The 21,305-nt window shown below is 35.2% G+C and overlaps 1 protein-coding gene and 1 long non-coding RNA gene across 5 annotated transcripts in view; one reads left to right on the top strand and one right to left on the bottom strand.

Annotated features, from left to right (window-relative positions):
- The window catches only part of LOC308194611 (uncharacterized protein), a gene marked incomplete at its 3' end in the record, with an annotated part of 363,375 nt that overhangs the window by 236,188 nt on the left and 105,882 nt on the right, over positions 1–21,305 (top strand). The gene's annotated exons all lie outside the window — the stretch shown is intronic.
- Positions 8,640–21,305, bottom strand: part of LOC308193699 — a 31,061-nt gene continuing 18,395 nt past the window's right edge. For all 4 annotated transcript variants that reach the window (XR_013949863.1, XR_013949864.1, XR_013949865.1 and 1 more), the window contains 2 exons: positions 13,750–13,857; positions 8,640–13,110 (listed from right to left, as the gene is read on the bottom strand). This is a non-coding gene — a long non-coding RNA (uncharacterized lncRNA). The remainder of the gene's footprint in view (positions 13,111–13,749; positions 13,858–21,305) is intronic.

Raw genomic sequence — 21,305 nt, 5'->3', positions numbered from 1 at the left:
GATGTCAGTTGGACAGAACTGAAAGACCCACTTACAAGCTGGCATTTCAGGTGAAAGAGGAACTTGATGTTTGAACCCGAATTTTTGAGAAAATAAGAAATTCATGTGTCATCAGGATTCTTAACCCTCTTTGGATTTCATAAAAGTAATAAAGAGCTTTAAAAAAAACATTGTTGACTTACAGGGAGGTTTGTTTGTTTGTTCATTTGCTTATTAAAATCAGGCTTTCAAAGTGGTTTTCTATTTGAACTTTCAGAGGAACAAGCTCTTAATAGCACTGTGGGAGTCTAGTTAGTGGGTATAACAGGTTTCCCAAGGTCAGAATATACAATAGCCATGTGAGGTATTCAGTGACGTCAACAAATGATTCTCTTAAAACAATGAGTACTTATTATAAAGAATTGATATTACCAAGATAAAATCTTCCTCCACCAACAAGGGTGATCTCCTTACATGCAAATTACTGCGTTTTGTGTAATTCAACACAAAAACATTTCCCTAACCTGTGTCCTATAAACAAAACAAGTGAGGAATAAACAGCAGGTAGTCATGGACGGGAGGAACCTTTGGGCAAACTACAGGCAGATTCTAGTGGGACTTTTAACACAGGAAAAAAATTGGAGAGAATAAGAAAACTGCAATATTCTGAATATGAAAAATCTATGACTATCAAGTATCTTTAACAGAGCAATAATTCTGCATAATCCTCTATAGATCCACACGAACATTATGTATTTATCTCATACCTACATATCTGCAAGGATCAAATAAATTTTTTGGAGTTGCTTAGCTTCAGGTCTCCATGATCTATAATTGGATTAATAAATATATTCATTCATGAATGATGAGTCACAAGTTGAAGTCATAGAGCTGAAAACCAGCTCCACAGCCACCCATAAAAAACATTCTTATATTACTACCTACAGACAAAGGATTAAAAAGGTGTCAGGTGGTTGTAATTTTCTATTTTATAAATATATATTATCATATATTAATTTTATTTTTCCCCTCATACAACAAGATCTCATCACCTGAAAAATAAAAATAATAATAATAAAAAAAAAGAATATAAAAACTACTCTGTTTTCCACCCTAAATTTAAGACATTGGAGTTACTTCTGTTTCATGGAAAAAACTCAGCCCTCATTTCCTCCTAATTTTTGTGAAGAATATCATAAGTCATTCGTATTTTTTTTTCATAGTAGATTTTTATTACTTGAGCTGGGCAGAATCTGAGAAGAGTAAACACAGAAAGGTTATTGTAACTTTTTTTTTGAAATGTTAATAAAAATAATGCTAGCCTCTTAAATTAATAATGAAACTACTCCTGAATACAAAGATTATAAATTAAGGTTCTTCTTTTCATTAAGGAAATGGTTTAAAAATACTCTGGGGAAAATATAGTAGTTTTCATTGTATACAATTTCATTTTAGAAACAATATCAGCATATGTTTTTTATTTTATTAGTTTTACAGGGCCTTTATTCAAAATGATTTATTAAAATCTAAAGAAAAGAAAGAATGCAATCTTTGATTTAAAGAGATAGTGGGGAAGGCGTCCTAATCTTTTCATTAGATTTTCAGAAAGAAGTTATTAAATGGTTACAGTAGTCGGAAGTACAGCACGAGTATTGTTAACAGAATTAATCTTTAAAGTACTTATGAACAAGTGAACTTAGGTGTCTGACAAATGAACAGACAGACCCCTACTTTACATTTCAAATCTTATAGGGTGATCTGATGAGAACGTCTGAATTAACAGCATCACAATATGTTTCATGATCATGGGCTACCGGTATAAGTTGGCCTGCTTTGAGTTCATCGGTTGCTCTTTTTGGACTCAAGTCAGGACCCAGCCACTACTAGGCCCTACATTATTGATACATGCTGCTTCTTGCACCACAGCATATGTGGCTCAGCTCATGAACTGTGACAAAACGAAGTTCACGCATTTGTCTTGAAGACAAATACAAAAGACAGATAGAGGATTTTAAGCCTTCTGTGTTCTCAAGCTAGATAAAAAATTCAGCTACCCAGGGCAACTGTCCCTTTAGAGGCTTGGGAGGAACTAAAACAAAGTACTTTGACATAGTTCATTGGTATGTGTTGTGAGTCTGAAACCATACACATCAGGGTGTGCAGACCAGTGATGGTGGTGATGTAGAGAAACATACTGGAAATATTTCAGGATTCTGCTTGGTTGCTGCTGGGCTTCATTTATTCATTTATTTAAACTTTAAGCTCTAGTCTGGTCCCAGCGACTGCCAGCCCATTTGCAACTAGCATGCCATGTACCTCTGAAGCACAATCCAGTACAGTTTCGTCCAGACAAATCTAGTTTATAAATTTCAAGACCATACCATAATGTAAATCAAATCACAGAAAGTGAGAAAAATCAGGAAATCTACTTGAAAAGAGCTCTCTGAGCACTAGAGATGCATCCTTCCCACTAACACAACCATCCCTCCTCCTCATTCACAAAGACATTTTTGTTGTATGCTAGTTGTATATTATGTAAGTAGAATGAGTTAATCAGTACCAACTTAGAGTTCCAATTGCCCCCTGCCTAAAAACAATACAAAGTTCATTACAGACACAAAAGGAAAAGACTATTCAAAAAGGAAAGAAACAAATCTGACATTCTCATTTTTCTCAGCCCATGAAGCATCACTAAATGCCTCATGCAGATCAGTGAGAACTGGGCACACAGATTCTTTTGCCAAGGGCTGAAATGGAAATCTGTGCAGACTGTTATGACAGAGTGGATACAAGTGCCAGAGTCACACCAATGTCACAGAAATCCTGGTTTATTTTCAGATTAAAACAAAAACTTTGGCTGGAACTTTCATGTTCGCTGAAAACAAACAAGCATACATAATCATTGCCTGATACGTGCTAAATCTCACTGAAGAATTATGTCATAGAAATCTCTTCTTTTAACCCCAGAAGAAAAAGTATATCAACACAGTGGTTTACGTCCAATTTTTTGAAGTGATAAGAGTACATACAACTTTTCTGGTTATGGAAACTAGCATGCTGTCATCATATAAACACTGGTTGTTTCTGTTTTAGTAATGCCTTTCACGCTCTGTCTAAAGCTGATCCCTCTCTCAATTTTTTTCATTCTCCAGCACATGCTGATACCCTTGCCCAAACCTCTCCCCACTGCATGTATTTCCAAAACCTTATTCTCTTCCATTTCATACTCTCTTGGGCACTTGCATTTTGCCTATCTGCTGACCAAAAGGGTATAAAATAGTTGGTTCCCTCCCCAGTTCTTACCAGGAATTTTCCCCCTTTTATGAGGGAGAGATTGGCCTAGTGATGAACACTAGAAAAGAACAAGTATTGTTAACAATGCAATAAGCGCATTGTGCCTCCCAATCCCCGTCCACAAAGCTCAAAATGCTCAGGAAATACATCAATTTTACAGAATTATCTCTCTCACACCCACTCCCAAGAGCCAGAAAACACGCTTATATTTAAACTGTGTTAACAGCGTGTCTTTTTCTGTTGCTGTTGGCATCAGGAGAAGATGCTGGAAAATATCTGAATCCCTCCTCCAAAATCTGAAGCTGCATGCTTTCAAAGGAAGATTTGCAAAAATAAATACATATATAAATACTCCAGATATTCTAAGGGTTTTCCTCTACCTCCTTCTCAGAGACAAGATAATGGTTCAGCACTATATCCAGTAAATAACATTATTTATCCTGTCTGATAAAGAATACAGAATGAAATATTTACAGAAGTTTTGAATCATGAATGCTAAGTCATAAGCTACATAAAATCTGATTTTATAATGCAAGCAGTGGAATAACTATAGACAGAGCATAACCCACAGGCCCTGAGTTGAGCTTTCTGACCCCAGGTCTAATCTGGTGCAGCACAGCTGTGTGACCTTGGCTCAGCCTTACTGAGAAGATTATTGTTAAGATATGAGAATACATGAACGGGAGCCACACAAAGTAAGCGAGCCACACAGGCAGAAGAAAAATTGTTGCAGTGACAACAGCTGGCAGCTCAAGGAATCAAAAGGAAAAACACAGATGTGGAAGATATAACGCTGTAAGGAAGCCAGGCAACTTGAACATGACAAATCAGCAAGACCAAAGGTAAGACCTTTTCCAGAATTAGGGGAGGTGACACTCCACCCACTTACAGGTCAGCAGAGGTTATTCAGGAGTCTCAGAGCTGATGAGAACACTGATGTTTACACTGGTACCATACCGATCTACTATATGTATTAGCCACACAAACTGGTGTGTGTTTTATGCCATGTATATCCTCCTTTTACAGCACCTCTTTGCATGCAGTGGACTAAATTAGGTGCCTAGAGAAAAGTTTCTTGATAGGAAGGGCTGCAGAGCTGGTAGAGAAGGGTTGCAGCCTGGGTTCTTTGGGCTGAAAGCCGGATGCTTCAGAAGCCAAATAATGGAACTTTATGGACGGTCATGCTTTGGTAGCTTTTCTGAAGCTGTGCAGTGTTATACAGCGATTTTCCTTTGTGAAATTACCAATCCCTATTGTCTTAAATGAAGACTTATTGGAGAAAGGATATAAAGGAAAAAAAATCAATATAAATACAAGCTAAACAGATTAAAGCATGTCTGCTAGATGCTATGAGTTTTGCTAGAAAGGAAAAATATCATAATAATTCTGTGTTGACTTAAGCATGATTTAAATACTTGAATTCCTAACATCCTTTACTGCACTCTTGAAAGTGAGTCCCTCTGGATACTGACTAGTCATCAGGCTACTATGTTTTCCTCTCTTGGATTAAATATGGAAAATCCCTGAACCCTGATCCTCAAGTAATTTAGGTATCACTCATTCAAATTACATTAAAAAAAATAGTGAACTTGTTTTATCACTGTCCTCTGTGATCTTAATAGAGATTGTGTATTCTGTTCTTGGTACCAAGCTCTTTGCTGAGACATAGCTTTGTTTTGATAGGTAATGACAGTTTCAGCTCATTCAACGAGAGAGGGTTCTACTATATTTTAAATGTCTAATTACTTCTGAAACATCAGCACACACAGGTAATTTAAAGAAACAAAACTAAAACAAACATCTTTCTTCATGTCTCCCCAAAGAATTCCATTCCCTAGATTGCTGAAAAAAAATATCCTAGGCCAAAGGATTCAACAAACCCTACCACATCTTAACACTCAGATAACATTGATTAAATGTTTTCACTGCTTATCTCTGGATTAGATATAAAGATTTTCATGCGTCTAACAATTCCAGTTCTAATATTTTAATCCTAAATCTAAAGTGCTCTTTAAGGAGGAATCCTGAATGAAAAACTGGGTAAGAAGGCATATCCTTTTAGTGCACTTAAAAGATGCTTGAATGCAGATTTTGCAATGTCTGATGAATAGAACAGCAAGGTAGACGGAATGTTCTTCGTAAAAAAAAATTATTTTGAATTATTTTGTATTCCCTAAACTTTTTGTCTAAGAAATGAAGCTTTGCAAACAAACAAACAAAAATGCTAGGGTCTCTTTTTCTCTTTTTTTTTTCTTCTTTTTTTTTTTTTTTGAAGCCTCAGGATGGATAAGAAGGGAGGTCCATTATGGGAAGCATTACTCTGTTAGGCAGAATACACAGAGCCTGCATGTTTTACAGTTTCAGTGTAATATTTTACTAAACCCTGAAATAAAAATATATACAAAATTTTATTGTTGCCATGCTATACAAAACAAGGCTTTAACAAAATTACTTTCTGGCTTTACTAAGCCAGAATTCATTTACTTCAGAGTAGCATAGGAAGAGAGAGAGTTATTGACTCCACACAATTTCTGAACACTCCTACATATTTGTCATGCTTTCACCAGGAGATTTTTAAGTGGAAAAGATGCATTCAGTGAGGATGCATGTTGGTAGTGCTTCTTACTGAAGAAAGCTCCAATACTATTAACAGTTACATAATAAAAGCTCCCAATAATTAGTACAAAACAATTAGGAAGCACTTAAGGTTAACACTTACCTGGTCTGTATCTCCTCATTCTGAATTTGGCTTTCTACCAGAACTAATGTGTTTGACAAACATGGACTAATTATTTAAATGGGGAAGTCCCTTACAAAATGTGCCCTTTGGAAGCCAATTTAATTAACGCCAATTAAAACTCCTGACTGAAAGCTGTAATAGTCTGCTTATTTTATTTCACCTTTCTCACTAACGCTATGGCCGAAAATAAGCTAACATTAAGCAGCTCCCTAATGCCTCTTTGCAAGCGTAAAACTCCAGAAGGGCCATAAGACTATCTCAGTATGCGCATATCTGTGTGCGTACATGTGTGTGTACATGCATGCATGCCTGAGTATGTATGTATGAATATACTTGCATCCAAAAATACAAAGCTTTTGGTCAGGTTGAGAGTTCCTGACAATTAGAAGACTTGAAAGTACAGAGTTCTTAAATTAGAGGGGTCTTCATTACTACATACCTTCCTTCTCTCTTCCCTTATATTATCAATATGGTGTGTATGTGATGTATGGATATCTATCTGCAAGAATTGCTGTATATCTTCTTTTAATTATTGTTTAAAGGTTTCAATAGCAGGAACAAACTATGGTAATTTTGTAAGTTATAAACTTCTTACCTATGACCCAGCTTATATTTATACAAGGTCAAGTGGGTCTAACAAAAGAGTCTATACACATGAACAAGGATTTGAATTTGTGTTTTTTCACATCCCAGATGAGACCTAATTGAAATTACTGGCTCTTTGAAATATGGGAGTTTTGGTAAAAGAAAGCAGAGGAATGGATGAGGTAGTTACTCAGGCAGGAAAGTTTTCATTCTAATGTACAGCTGAAACTAAAAAACATTGTCATGTTTACCAGGAAAAAAAAATAAAAATCTAGATAACCTTATTCTTGATTGATAGGTGATAATCATCTATAGACTATATGTTGAAACCTCACCCACTCTCAGCTGAATGTTATTCCATAAATACTTTCTTCTAACTCATCATCCTTATTCTTATTTATACACGTCACTTCAATTATTTGGTTATTTAAAGCATACATGAAAATGCTTATAAATTAAGCTTTATCCATATTTAAAATGTTTGTCTTATCAGAGATGTATAATTGTCCTTACTTGCAGTGAGAAGTCAAGCCCTATAAGAATGCACAGAATGAGACCTTATTTAGCACGGACCCAGAGACTACAAACTTATCACTAATTAAACAGAAGATAAAAATCTAATTTCCATAGCTCTCAACGTTAAACCACTTTAACTTTTTTTAATGACCTTATCTGAAGGTAGGGAGAGTCAGAACCTGTATTAATAAGAAAAAAAGGCATATATATTGCCCTCTCCAAAGAGGAGACAGATGTTTTAGAGACATTTCAAACAAGTAACAAACCTCAGCTACCAAAAGTATTAGAAAATCTGTCCATGGGCTGAAGTAATATTTGTCCATGGATTTAAATAATTGCATTTCTGCATGATGTGGTAGCTGAGTGTGTGTATCCACTGAGAGGTGGATTCCCTCAGTTCAGACCTACCTATTTTCTTGTTTTGAAAGTAAAGAAGTGATTAATTCATCCTCCCTAGACATCCAAGGCACCTAGATTAGGAATAAACGACATCATCATCTCCCTCCCCCTTTTTATTGGAAACAGGTACATACAACAATATGTAGACAAAATATGTAACAAATAGATCTCTAACAATAGAGATCTACAGGCAGGCATAGCTGTTTTCTGTATATTCCATCCTCTTTCCATTAATTATACAAGACATAGGCATAGTAAGTTAGCTAAGTTTAAGTCTTATAACTGAACGAAACAAGTCAGGACATAAGAGTCACTTCAGTGGAAAGAATGATAAGTGGATCTGTAAAAAATCCACACTATGAAGTAATAATAAACAAATATGATCTTTCTTGATCTTGATTTGTTCAGTGCCATACATATGTATAAATTGCAATGTCTACATGTATATTTAACCATGTCTACACTTTGCACCATGTTAGTAAACTCCAAGGGAAAAATATGTGTATAAATATATTTATTTCTTGTCCTAATCGGAGCACTCCATTGTTTATGTTTCTATTTGAATAGCACTTTCTCTGAAATGCCTGAAGTATGAGAAGTAACAATACGGAAATAAAGTTTTTCCCCTCTCAGCACCAAGATTAATGAGCTTGTCAACTACTAGATAGTATGCAAATTTTCTATAACAACAGTATCTAGTACATTTTGTTGTACAAGTAAAAGAAGAAGCAATGGGGTCTCAGAATAAGAAAAAACATAATAAAAGCAGATGCATGGAGTCAGTCTTGGGTCAAATAACATTGTAAACTTACATTGCCAGTCCTGCTACTATCTCTGTTCAGCAGGACAATTGATAAATTTTATAAATGCGTTCTTTTGTGTACATCCTGCTCATTCTGCTAGGGTGGTCACTTTCTCTTAAATTCTTCTGGGATTTCACTCGTTGATATATAGTTTTTCAAGCCTACATACCTCACCTTCACTCACACCCCTACTACTTTGCTCTTTTGAACTCTGTAATTCATGTGATGTAGACCTTAGCCAGAACTCAGAGCAGTGCTCAAAGGAAGGACTCAAAATACTAACAATGGCCAAGAGGTCACTTTGCCACTGAATTTTAAGACATGCTTAAACATTATTGAACATATAGCTAAACAAGTAACTGAAATTAAATCACCATTTACTACCTTTTAAATGTTCTTGAAGTGACACACATTTCTCGAATCCACTAGATTATAGAACTGTAAATGCATCACAGAGTTGTAGGTGAGCCAAGAAAAGAATAAGAATGTAACAGCATTTAAAGTAATAAACGTAACTATGAGTCTAATGACTAGCTGTGAGTCTTCTATCATCACTAACTATTAAAATGAAAAATGTAAGACTGTCACCTACTGCATTTTCTACAATGTCTATCATATTTTCAGTGGAATCATAAGTATATGATGATGTAGAGAAATACTTTACCAATAATTTTAAGTACAATGATCAACCAATATTTTCCATCCTATGCTTTCTATCCAGCACAGGAACAACAGTGGGTTTACTATCATGTCAGAGATTATTTTTTAACTGAAAAGTATTTTTTTAGAAGATGTGATAGACTTTTAAAGAATAAAAATATTTCAAAATACAGGTAAATACTTTTATACAAGAAAAGCATGACAAAATTATGTAGTTTAATTAAGCTAAGCTTTTTCTAGATTATCTGACATAAAATGAAAATACAGAACAGGAGAAATAATACAAGTGATGGATTTCCTTTTATATGCACACTTCTGCAACACAACGACTACTGTTCTTGACTCTATGCCCTATATTCTCTTATAACAGCATTAGTCATAGGCTTAGCTGCTCTCCTATTTTTCCTTGATCTTCAAGCTGCACAAGCACTGTTGTCATTTCTTTATTATTATCTGCTCCTATCTTTGGCCAAGCCCTGGCTAACATGCTCATTTTTATCATTGCTTTGTTTCTTTCTTGGCTTTGGACACATCATTATAAAAGGGATAATTCTATTTACACTCATTATGTAAGGAATTTTTAAAAATGGTGGCAAAACCCTGTAGTTTCAAAAATAAGTAGTTCATTTCCTCAATTTCTTTCACTTCCCTCAAAACATATGGACAAGAAGCAAGAGAACATCAGCCTGTAACAAGGACTGAAGTTCAGTCTCCTAGAAAAAGCTAAGACTGGTAAACGAATAAAACCAGGATTCAGACAGAATTCCATTCTGAATACTGCCATATCTTTCTTGAGCAGTATTGAAATAAGACAGCTCCCATGTACTGCCCTCATATTTCTGTGTGCAAAATGGGTATGATTTTTCTGTCTAGATCATGTGACTCATTTTTGTAATTTAGTTCATCAGGTAGAAACGGAGAGCACTACATATAGCATTAAAAAGCTTTTATGAACGTCTTAACCAAAGATTGTGAAAAAGTCAAAAGTGGGCAACGGAGTATGATAGGCAAACTTGGCTGACAAAGAAAGGAAAAAGTGAATGTCTGTTTAATTTAAAGGTAGTTGGATTTTCTGGCTTGTTTTCCAAGCATGAGAAGGAAAAAGGACAGTTTAGAACTAGCTGTGGGTAGAGAAGAACATTCTGAAGACTGAGATTACCTGTCATGTTTCACAGGGCAGTACCTTGATTATTTAACAAAGATTTTTTTTTCTCCAAGTTCCATCCTTTCTTTTTGATCCAGATGTGACCTACCTATGAATGCATCTATTAATGACAGTAGAATAACATCATCAACTTAATTAAAAAAATATTTGGTTTTAGGAAAGTAGTAGAAGAAAAGTTTGACTGTAGATTGTTGCAATCTGGTATAACAAGCCCAGAACAATGAAGCAGGAGGCTTCAACATCTCAACTCCTACAGCTCCTGTTGTTCAGATATGAAAAATAATATTAAGCCATTTAACTTTCTATTTAGGGAACTATTCTTATGGTATAGATAATAACATCTGCCATGAACATTGCATACTATGAAATTTCAGACATTACAGTCGATGAAAGTTCTTTATTCATGTCTTTAAAAGAGTATGGTAAATGAAGCCCAGAGAGATTTATGCATCTAACTTTTCCTGGAGATTACTTATAATAAGTATTCTTTCTAATCCCTCCCTATCACATGACCTTATTTTTACTTTGCATATCAGCATTTTTTATGTCTCTTTGTAAAGGTGTTTTGTTTGCTTGTCTTGGAGAAGGCAGACATATCCAGCCATATACTTTGTTCCTACAAAGTTCAGTCTTCCAGCAAAAAAGACCTAGGTAGGCCTCTTCAGCACCAGTTATCTCTTGTTCAGATGGCCCCTAAAACTACCACCATGTTCATTAACTTTGCTGGTTTTGTGCTTGATAGAATTCACTGTGGTGCTTCTGGAATAGTTTCTTTTATGTTTTATGCATGGCACCAAGCAAAGCTTTCTTGCTACAGCACTGACTAGCAGTTTATCAAATGTCAGGCTTGGTCTATGTCAATATTCCCCAAGTCTGCTGTTCCTGTAATTGTCAATAAGGTAAGTTTTGACAACCTCATTTTGCAGAAGTGCTATAACACAGTAGCATTTTTAAGTGTGCTACAGCTGAGCTTTTTATGAAACAATATATAGATTTTGACTCCAACTGTCTTGCTTACAAAAAACTAGAGCTTCTCAAATACCATTGTGTTTTTGAATATAAAATACCTATCTAGATGATCCATGGTAACTTTCAGGTAAAAAATTATGTTTCTATTCTCAATGTTTTGGAAATCTCTTGGACATCTGGTTCAGCAAGCTGCAGCAGCATAGAGTCCTGCTGGCTATCATTTGTCACTTCTATTGCTTTTGTTAAGTTTAAAATTGACTTTTACTACTTTTCTACATGTTCCTTCTGATGATGAGGCTGTTCTGAGTAAATAAAGACACCACAAAACTTTACCACATCTCTGTTTACCTTGGCATTTATAGTTTGCACTTTATGTATCAAATGTCTATTTTTATACATATAGTAAGGTACAAGTTGTTGGGTTTTCTGTTTGTTTTTTAATTTCATCTAATTAAGAGCAAAGTTTGTTGAAATTTAATGAGCAGTCCCTTTTGTGACCTATTGTTTTCTACTAGAATTTGTGTAAGAATTAGTTGCATTTCATTGTGCCTTTATTTTGCATGTCATTATTTAGGTTCTCATCTTCTACAACAACACTAACCTCCAGAGCACTGTGCTTGCCTTTGTTCCCTCCCAATTATTCAGGCCATAGCTGATTAACTAAGCTTCAGAAATAACAGCTTTCTTAATATCCTGTCTAGTTTGAGCTTAAGTTACAGTCCTATATTTCAAAACTTAACTAGCTAAATAAATATAACAAATAGATAGAATCATAGAATCGTATATAACATATATATCTTATAGGAATTTAGGTATCAGTTATAGCTGCTAAGCTCTTTCTTGAAGGTGGCTTAAATCTGTCTCTGTCAGTTTAAACCAAACTACAATAGAGTAAATTCATCCCTGAACCAGAGAAACCATGCTAACTTCTTCATTGGTTTAAATGATCAATTTACATTCAAATTTTAACAGAAGTAGGTGCAAATATTCTCATAGTCTTTAAGACAGCTCAACAGTTAAAGCTTTCAGGAGTTCAGTGCTCTGTCTTTAACAGCAGTCCTAAGGAAGAGTAACAATTTCTTCTTTATATATTCCATAAATATACTACTTCCATTTATATGTTGTACCTCTTCCTTAATACTGCTTCCAGTGATTGCCAGATCAGATTTGATGCTGTTTTTTAATTAACTCTTGATGCATCTTGTTTAAATCCAGGTAAATGTTTTACATCCTCAGCATTCTTTGTCAAGAAGTTCTGTACAGCTCTCATGTCCTTGGTGATAAACCACCTCCTCTTGCTTGTTTTGTGTATTAATATGCTGGACTCCAGTACTTGTACTGAAAGCTGCAGTGAATGGTTGCTCTCTAGCCTCTATCTCCTTAATACTCTTGATATTTTAGACTGCCATGATACCCAATAAGTCACATCTATCCCACGTTGCAGTCTCTTAGCATACTCCATCAGTCCTTGTATGAAAATTGTTCCATTATTTTAGAATCTCCCTTGGATCATCAGTCTTTTCAAACTCTGTCATACATTCCCCAAAATAAAGGGAAAGAATAGTATACTGTCTTTAAGGTGTGAGCAAGTCACAAATCTGTAAGGTGGTAAAAGCATACAGTTCAAATATGATTCAACAGTCAACAGTATTAGGTATGTTGAGCCACTATACTCTAAAAGGCTATTCCAAAATTAACACCTAAAAGGTGACATCAGTCACCTTCCTGTTAGCTTTTCCCTGATAATTTATAATTATCATCCCTGTTAATTTATAATAAAGGTACACTGCAAATTTTTAATTTCAGTATGTTATGTATGCCTCCTTCTTCAATTTTATTCACATGCCAGGACATTTAGGGTAGCATTAGCTTTTGCTCAACTTCCTAAGTCCATTCCTCCAGCTTATCAAGGTTCTTGTTGTGGGGTGATTCCAGCCAGTATTTATGCACCCCCACAGCCACACATTCACTCCCCTGTCCTCAGAGAGATGAGTAGAGAACTGGAAGAGCAAAAGTGAGAAAATTCATGGTTAAAGAAAAAGACAATAAGTGAGGCAAAGAGAGAAAAAAAAAAAAAGTGATACAAAGGCAATCACTGACCACTTCCCACAAGCAGAACAATGGTCAGCCAGTCCCTGAGCAACGGTTACCTTGTCAGACAGACCCTCTTTCCTCCATCTTCTTCCTCTGTCCCCAGTTTTTATTGATATATTTAATATCCCTAAGGAATGTCTAACCACCAGTTACACATAATTGTTAGTCAGTCCCTAGGCCCAGTGATGTTGTCAATTTTCCACCCCCTCATGGTCCACCTATCGAAACCACCTCCTCACAGTTTGGCTGCTAGAATGTTATCTGGCTATACACACAGCAAGCAATATCCATTGCTCTCCCTTTGTTTACCGAACCAGACCTCCTTGAGACTGAGGTGAAGCTGACAAAGCCTGTAGTTCCCTAGATCTTTATATATATAAAGCACCTACCACCATATTCATAAACAATCTGGAACCACTCTGATGGCAGGGGTGAGAACAGGAGTTGGCCTGCTAGTACCTCAGCACTTCTGTTCCCAACCAATTTCAAGAAAACAAACAAACAAAAAAAAAAAAAAAAACAGCTACAAGACTTTGCTGGCATACCTCGAATCTGGAATATATGCCACCTGGTCCCATTCCATCCATGGTCTTGTGTATGCCCAGTTTTCTTAAATGGTTCCTAAATCAATCTTTGTCCTCTTTCACCAGGTACTGAAATCAAAATATTAGCATATATTGTTATAGCATAGGATTCTATTCCTCTGAATTTTTAAATACTTTATCCAACACCAAATGGTTTGGGGATCATTAAGTGAGAAAAATGTTAGAACATTTTCTACACCATAAATATAGAAAAAACTTCCAGTAAGAAAAATATTATATCAAGAAAAGTATCAGATATGATTATGCTGTATATAGGAATATCTCCAACATTTGCTTAAAAATTATATCGAGAGCAATTTGTTGATGAAAACAATTCTGTAAAACAAGAGCACACGTAAATGTCAAATATACTCAAATGCTGATAACTAACTACTAATTTCTCAGCTTCAAAATATGTTTTACTAGAGTATCTATGCTTTCAAATATGGTTCTGTTTACATTTAAGGAAAGTTCACATTTCAATGTGCTTAAAAGCAAATAAAGATCCTAGCTGTGGACTCCATTCTGTGCTCCACATGATTAGACACTCTATCGATTGTTAAAAATGGACACAGCATGTCAGGTTTTGTTTTGGTTTTGTTTTTTTTTCTTTTCCTTAAGAGCAGTTTATTCAGACTTAGGTTGCAGTAATGCACTATTGATAATAGTTGTCCAATCCAATTTTTCTTCTTTATTTCCTTTTAGCCAATAATTTTCATGATGTATAAGAGTAAAGTAAATTTGTCTTCACAAGCAATCTTATTAACCAAAGTGCTAAAACTAGTCATCATTTACTTTTGGAGATCTCATTATAATTCTGTTTTGAACTTTTCAGCACTGTTTCAGCCTGCAGCTACATCAGTGATATTTCAGATCACAGCTTCCTTACTTCAAAGTAAATATTTGTAAGAGTAGGTAAAAATTCTCCATGAGGGGGCAAAGATTGTTCTTTGGAAGAACATCATTACTTGGCAAATTGTCAGCAGACAAATGAAAAACTCAGAAGATGGAAAGCTAGGACACTGCTGACACTGAATAGGAAGATGAAAAGTAAGGAGGATAACACAAAATTGTCACTTGGTGTAAAATGCCAGCAAGAGGCTGCACCATTGTTTAAATTGACTAGTTCAACTTCAGGAGCACCCCTGTAGTGTCCATGAGACTAAGATGCCATAGGAAAAGCATGCACTATCCATGTCCAGAGCACTGTATATGGATTATTTTTGCCTTATGTAAGAAGACTGAATTAGAAAAGATCCACACCAAAATGCTTCCAAAAGCAAAGCGCTGCTTTCCAGTCTGCAGCACAGAGTTTGTTCCTGATGGAAAGAAAAAGGGAACAGTTCAGATTTCTTTCAGTCTGCTTTCTGCCATTCTGTTCTGTCTATATTTACTAAAAAATCTTTCATATGAAGGCCAGCAAATAAAGATAAATCAACAGATAGGTAAGGACATAAGTAGAAAGATAAATAATAGCAAATACTGCAGTGAGACATGTGGTGCCTGACTCCAAACAACTCCAAATCATTGATTTTCCAACACAGATGCTGCAATACTTAAATATATACATATATGTATATATACACACACAAACATATATCTGATATACCAAAACACAGGGACTAGGGTTCACAGGAATAAACACGGAAGTTGATGGAACAGTTGATGTAACATTGTTATAGCATTGTGTACACACATTTTGAGCATCACACATACACGCATCAATGGTACACTGAAGCCATGTGTGGTGGTTTTACCCTGCTGGACAGCTGAACTCCACCACAACCTCTCACTCCCCCTCCTCAAAGATATAAGGGGAGGAAATAAGATGGTCCTTTGGGGACCCAGGAATTGGACTCAGTGATCCTTGTGGGTCCCTTCCAACTCAGATATTCTACGATTCTATGTTCTGGACGCATACATATCATTTTTCTCCCCCCACCCCAACCCCTTTTTCTGCCCCAAATTTTGTTTAGACAAAAAAAAAAAGAAAAAAGAAAGTAATAAAGGTTCTGAGACACTTGTTATTGCTGTCAGTGGTAGAAGACTAGTGAAAGAGATTTAAGGAAAAAAATAATACAAAGTTACTCTATTTTCCCATTGGGATGTTTGTTCTTGTGATTCTCAGGATTATGATTCTAAAGAAACATTGAAGAAACATGTAAGTTGCTATTTTTGTACATAAAAGCTGCCTGTATGACTTCTGCATGCTGAATTAAAAAAAAAAAAAAAGTCTGAACCATAGATGGGGCAAAAAAAAAAATCACTGTTCCAAAAAAGACCTAAACCCCTTATTGAATATATATGTGTGTGTGATGGATTGTCATCCAAATGTTTACCTGAATTTGCCTAAAATAGTCAAGATATTCCTTGCTCTTCTCAGCAAGAATAGCAGCAAAATCAGCAAAGGAGGAAAATTCGGTATTGTTTTAAGTGCAAGCAGCTTAGTCAGCTGACGTAAGTGTATTTTTTAGAATGGTGAACTTTGTCCCTTATTGTACTAAGGATCTTTAAGTAAAGCAATGCCATAAGCCGTGTGCAGTAAGGGCTGATAATGACCGGGACTATAAAGTCACTCAAAGAGTCTGAAGAAAAGTACCTACACTAAAACAAATTCTTCGATGCAGTGTAAAGTAATTAATTGACAGTCATCTCAATTGAGTGTTTACTCAGCCACCGAATTATATGGAGGTCTGCTGTGCTTGTATTTCCGTCCCTCCCTCCCCCCGGTTTTTATTTTTATTTTTTCATTTAAAGCTGTTTTCTCCTCTGGTGTTTCACTCTTTAATCTTCTTGTCCAAATGATTACTCAGTGACAACATCCTTCCCACCCACACTACTTCTTCACCACCCTTTTACAAGTCCTGTGTTTCTGTTAGCCTTCTTACACATAACCTTTCATTCATCCAACTGCTGTATCAGTAAAATTTGATAACACTGATCATTCAGATATCTGTTTCCTTTGGACTTGCTTGAAGAAATGCTGAGCTATTTGACATTTATTTGATCATAGATCCAAGGACAAAGAATTTCCAGGCTTACATCCAAACTACATCCTGTTTGCAAGCAAACTGTATTTTCTTGTATATCCTGTCATGGTCAATCAGAATTGATAGTCCATCTCTGGTGTGGATATACTTAGCTTCTTGAACTGTCACTTCACATATTCAGTGAGAGATAGTCCTGCACAAAATTCACTGCTATAGACTAAGCATGGCTAAGACTATCCAAACAGCACACAGATGGTATTGAAATACCTGACACTGAAATTTTGTTGTTTCAAAATAGCAGTAAAACAAGCATGCCATTTTCCTGAAAGCTATTCCAGTTTATATATTACTTTGTGTAAGTATCTTGCTTTCAAGGTCCCTCAAAATATAGTGATTTCCACCACCAGTAAAATCCCACGTATTATAGGGAAGATATACTGCTATTTATTTCCTATTTTTGCCTAATTTGTTAAATTATGAAATGACACAGATTAATGAATACTTTCCTAAACAAAGCCCAATGAAATATTTAAGTCCTGCCCCAGTGCTTAGACTGGGACTTGTGATCAATAGAAACTATTGCCTAGAGATTAGTTTTACCATGAATATTAGTGATAAATTGATTGTTAATCTACTGTTCTTATGCAAAAAGGAGACCAACAGAAAAATCTCTAGAAGCTAACTGCAGGAGATTATCTATTCCATCTATTATGTTGAATCAAATGTATCTGTCAAAGATGTTTGCTAAATTCCTTTTAAAAATCAGTGGTGAAAGACATTCTTTCACCTTCTTTGAAAGCCATTATGATTTTTTTCTTATTACCAAACATAATGATTTTTTTACTAGAAAAACAAACAAAACAAACAAGGATCAAACTGACTTCCTCTCATTTTGTTTGTAGGAAAAACAGTTAATCAGCCTTCCCAGTACAATAGGAGTCAAGACGAGTTATCGCATATTCCTCCCCAGACCTAACCTTTAAGGTGACAAAAAAATAAATATATAAATAAAAATAAAAAATTTATTTCTTCATAACTCTTTTTTTTTTTTTAATAAAATTAATGTTACACTTCTCTGGTGGAATCCCTTTGGCTTGTCTGCCTCTCAAATCAGCTCCAAATCAGGTAGTATTTCAGTAAAGATTTCAGTAAAGACCTCAGAGTGGAGTCTCCTCTATTTCTACATTAACATACATTTCAGCGTGAAATGTCCCTCTCTTACAACTGCAAAACAAAATTGACTAAAATTAAGTGCTTTACTATATCTTCTTGTCTAGTACTGCTGCCTTTTTAGTTATTTCCCACTTTACCTCTGCAATTTGATTTTTTTCATAGTTGTAGCATTTTGCTACATATAGTGTTATCATTAGTAGTATTTAGCATAATCTTTGCAGTTTCCTTTTTTTTTTTTTTAGCAAGTTCTCCAGATTCATTAAAATCACGTAAGCCAAATCACTTATCATTCCATTCCACGGTGTTTTCCATTTATCTTTATTTAGTGCAACCACACATTGTATAAACATTGTCCATTTCATCAAGCTTTATCCTGTTCCATAGCTTAGGAGCTGAAATATTTAGGGTAAGGGCACACAAGAGCAGTATGCTGAGAGTGCCATGTAAGTCATCTAATATCAAAGATAGAGCTGAGTCACTAAATCTATTGCTTTCAATGACTTAGTTCCCTTACTTGAGGTTGCAAAGCAGGCCTAGCTTCAATCTATGTTTATAGACCATCAATATATCCTAAAGTTAAAGCAGCCCTTTGTTAAAAGTCACAACCAAGGTAGAAGCTGTCAGTCCTCTCTACCTTACACTCCTTACACTTGTCATCCAGAGTGTATTCAGTTTCAGCAGATGAATTGAGATTCTGTTTTTTATTCTGCTTCAGACAATTTTAACGCATCTCCCCAGTCCACAAAGAGTGCCATAAAAGCAAGACAGTTGGGGAAATGCTTTACAGGATTTAGATTTGAGGTCCAAGGTTCTTGGCCACACTATATGTAATCCACTTGCAGGCATAGGGAAGGAAAGACCTTCAAAGCACCAGGGAAATTTAATGCAGAACTCCAGACATCTATGAACAGAAAGTGTAGCCATCAGGAAATAACCTAAATTTTGTCTGATAGAGAGAGGTTTAACTTCTGCAATACTTATATACGTTTATATACGGCAGGTACCTGCTGTCTGGGATGCAAAGGCTATGTGCAGTTCTGTTAGATTACCAAAAAACACTGCATGTTCCTCTGACCATTCTGTGAGCATGCCAATGAAATCAAAACATAACTTGCTCAAAACATAACTAGAATACAGACTTGCATGGGCTATGTGTCTTACTAACTAGTTGATATTCTCTTACAGGAAGTGAAACAAATGTTGGCAAGTTCCAATCCTTTTTAATTATCTATGAATCTAGGCCTCTAACAAATCTTTTGGCTTTTATTTGTGACTACATTCATTATCACATTTTATAGGTTTTTGCCAGTTTATAGTGCACATTTTTTTCTTACTACTATTAACAGCAGTTCTTTAGAATGGATGCAGACTTTATTTGGATTACGTTAAAAGAGAAAATCAAGACTTATCTGCAGGGGGAGGGAAGAAAATTTTGGTTACCATTTTCAAGGAAGACAATTTCTTTTCCAATTGTTGCATTCATTTACATATAAAATAGCAGTTTCAGTGAAACTAGAGATTAAGTCATTTTAAGGGAAGATCACTCCCACCTTGAAAAATTCCCCTCTTTTCAGATAGCTGTGTTCTATGATGAGTAAATCAAAACTTTCATATTTGAAATGAGAAAAATAATAATAATAAATCTTATCACTAGAATACTAGGAAAATTGTCAGACACTTTTAGGCAGACAACTAGTGTACAGGAGAGAAAAGAAATCTATACATCTTAGTCAAGATGGGAAACAAATCATCCCCTCATCCTTCTGTACAGATTTTTTTCCTTGCTCCTTCAAAATGACGGAAAAGATGTATGAGACTACAATATAAAGTACATTCTATGTGATACAGTCCTTAGGCATATGTGGTCTTTCAATATAGAAAGATACTTCCATATATTATCTAAAATGAAAACCTTGCCAGCCTGCAAATGTAACAAAAGAAAGGGATGTTGATGCAATATGATAAACCATTACATTTTCTTTTTCCTAGAAGCTCAGCTTAAGTTTAGACCAATACACGTTAGAGCTCTGCACTTTGAAAAAGCATTATATAAACCCAAGGACCATTGTTTGCAATGTCCTAATAAAAAGTATGCAGCAGTTCTCATACCTTTTGAAAAGAGAATGTAGCATGGCTTATCATCAAAACAATAATATTTAATACACATTTAATGCACATTGTGAAGTAGTGCTTGACATTCTCCAAAGAAGTGTAGAAAGAAAAGCTGTGAATCTGAAAGTCTCCCGACAGTGACATAGGAACTTCCCACTTTGTTGCTGCTATTTAAAGCTCACAAAGCATACCGAGTTTTAACATAAAACACCTTTGAACTTCAATGAACATATAGATACTTCCCCTCTTGCTCACCTCTAGCAATTTTTATTTAGAGACAGGAGCTCAGCCTTTATGATGTGACAGTTCGAAACAGTATGTCATTTAGCATCTTCAAACTTTCAGAAAAACAGGAACATACTCCAGACTTCACAGTTACTCGTAAAAAAGTGTTCCAACACTTCTGTGCAACTGATTCAACTGCTGGGATCAGTATTTAAAAAACATACTAATAATTCACTTTCAGAATCTCCATGCAATGCTTACTGTACCCAAGGATCACCTCTTCATTTTACACAGTTCTGTCTCTGATTTCTCTTTAGCAGAAACAAACTCCCACTTTAAATCAGCCAGTTAACAATTTGCCTGAGTTTTTCTGAAAACATAACACTTCATCACAACTTCTTCCTTCTCACTAGTGAGAAACACACAGTGTTCTACCAAATATTCTCTTCATACAAACTAACTAAAGATGGAATAGCACTTTGTTCTGTGGAGAATGCTATCAGTCCTGGAAACAATCTGTTGATGCTACATAAATCAGTTTCATTTCCTCTCTTTGTCATTGGTTCTGATTGACTCAGATCTCAGAAGGTGAATGAATGTAATCTGTTAGATTATTTCCTCATAGTGATTTTTTTTTTTTTTTTTGTATATGCTCAGCAACAGTACTTGAGTCTATATACATATACACCTGTGGGATCTTCGCACGAATTGCTATTCTGTACTCTATATATAAGTAAAAATAAAGAGTAACCTTAATAAAATTAGTATATTCTTTTTTTTGACCTGTTCCTTTGACCAAAAGTCACATGCTGTTTTTTAAAGCATGTACATTACAGAACAAATAAGAGATTTTTAACCAGCTATGACTAAATGTTCATCTTTTTAATATGCTTTTACAACTCTTAAGGATCTCAAGATTTGCCATCAAATTAAACAAACTGTTCTTAAACTCATTTATTCACAATTATTACTGGTAGCAATGGAAGAAGTAATGGCTTCTGTTTATATACTTATGCA

The sequence above is a fragment of the Anser brachyrhynchus genome (assembly GCF_964034855.1).
Source record: "Anser brachyrhynchus genome assembly, chromosome: 4".
Taxonomy (NCBI): domain Eukaryota; kingdom Metazoa; phylum Chordata; class Aves; order Anseriformes; family Anatidae; genus Anser; species Anser brachyrhynchus.
Note: the sequence above shows the minus strand (reverse complement) of the source record. Positions and strands in the feature narration are given on the sequence as shown.